We start from the raw sequence: 2,196 nt of genomic DNA on the forward strand, positions 1-2,196 counted from the left end.
CAAGTCCCATCATGCCTCTGCCTCTGGGTGTCATGCTTGTGGCTGTCAGAGTCTTGCTATGCCTCATGGGACTTGTAGTTCTGCAATTCCTGGAGGTCTGCTAATTGTATATCCCTGGCCTAGACAATAACTGCTGGGTTATTAGAGTGGACAGTTGCAGAACGAGCTCTGGAAGGTAGAAGAAACATGTTATATGTGAGGACCCCTTTTTGCTTTATCTGAGAAACCTCTGCCTCTGAAAATATGAATGAGAATACAGATGCTGTATCACATTTAGGCAGTGGTGTATTTTGGTTTTGTGCTGCCCTAGGTAAGAAAAAAATCGGGCTGCCCCTATGTAAATTTGCCCCACCCCTTCCTGTTTAATAGATGTCATTCCTTCCACAATTGAATGAGTACAAGTCCCGTTGTAAACCCCTAAGATCCCGGGATGTAACTCTTTAGATCTCACAGGTTCAGGCAGGGACCTGTAGACCTTCATTAGGAGGATGGAATCAGTGGCGGAGGTGGTGGTGCTTGGGGGGGGGGTCAAGTTTAGTGTCAGTGCTTGGGGTGGGTGCAGTGTTAGTGCTTGGGGGGGGGGGGTGGGTTCAGTAACTCTCACCTGCTGTCACCTGTCAGTCAGTGTCCACTTGATTCCCCCTGCCTGCATGCAAGAGAGGGGAGGAGAGAGAGGTGGGGTGGGAGGGGGTTTAGGAAGGTGAGAGAGGGAGGGAAGGTAAGAGAGGGAGTGAGAGCAAAAGTGGGAGGGCAGAGGCGTTGCTAGGGGGGTGCGGGGGGTGCGGTCCGCACCGGATGACACCCACTAGAGGGGTGACACCATCCCGATTTAAAAAAACAATTTTTTAATTTTTTTTTTAGCTGACATGTGGGGGGGGGGGGCGCCCCCCGCAACTGCAGCGATGAGCGCCGCGGTACAAGAGGAGGGGGGTTGCGGGGTGACACCGCAGTACCATCCATCCCCTCCTCTCACAGCCACGGGCTGTTAGCGGTGCTCGGCAGTCGGCACACAGGCACAGCCCCCTCCCTCCTCTCTGTTTGTGTGTACAGAGGGGGAGGGGCCGAGGGGACCTTCTGTCCATGTGCCGTGGCGCTGCCTGCGATGATCTGAGGTACTTAATGGGAAGGGGGGGTGTTTGCACCTGGGGGGATTTCACTGAAGGGGGGGGTGTTTGCACTGGGGGGGGGTTGTACTAAGGGGGTGTTTGCACTGAGGGGGTTTTCACTAAGGGGGGTTTTCACTGGCGGGTTGTACTAAGGGGGGGTGTTTGCACTGGGGGGGTTGCACCGAGGGGGTTTGCACTGAGGGGGGGTTGCACTAAGGGGGGGGTGACACCTCTGGCATTTATAGAACCCTTTAAGCTCAGGGCATATTTCTACCTGTTTTGGAGGGTTGATTATGTTGTGTACCAGATGATGTCTAGGGGAAGGGGCTTTTCTGTAGATGAATGATGGCTTATTAGGCAGCGTTTTTGACAAGATGCAGTCTTCTTTTAGGATAGGCCAGTATTTCTTCAGAATATTTTCGAATTCTTTGTACTGAGTGTTAAATCCAGTGATGAATGCAATGGTACCTTGGTTTTTGGTGACCTCCTTCTTCTGCGACAATAGATCTTTGCGATCTTTCTTCGAGATTTTAGTTCTCAGTCTGTCTAGGTTCTCAGGTGCATAGCCTTTTTCTTTAAATCTCCCTACAATGGTCTGCGCTTGGTTGTTATAGTCATCAAGTGAGTCGCATTTTCTTCTCATCCTCAACAGCTGCCCTTTGGGTATGTTTGCCTTCCATTTTGGATGGTGGCAGCTTGAAATCGGGATGTAGCCATTGCGGTCGGTTTCTTTTAAAGAATGTTTTTGTATGGAGTGTTGTCCCATGTTTGTAGATCTCTAGATCCAGATATTCTATACTTTCTGTGCTGAATTTTCACTTCAATCATCTACTCACCTGCGGGGCAAATTCCTGATTTTATTAAATTACCTTGCACATGATTGATTTTTTGAACTAAAGACAAGTTCACTGGACTAAATAAACATTCCACTCCTTTGCTAAACTCAAGGTGGTGCTGTTTTAAAAAAGTAAAGTCAAAAACAATTCCTAGGAGGTAGAATTTATTGGTAGAAGAGTCTTTCTATGTGTCGTCTGCAAAAACAAAACAAAAAAAACTCCATTTCTCCTGGCTCATGTGCAGTTCAGTGTTA

Source organism: Rana temporaria, chromosome 1, assembly GCF_905171775.1.
Source record: "Rana temporaria chromosome 1, aRanTem1.1, whole genome shotgun sequence".
NCBI lineage: Eukaryota > Metazoa > Chordata > Amphibia > Anura > Ranidae > Rana > Rana temporaria.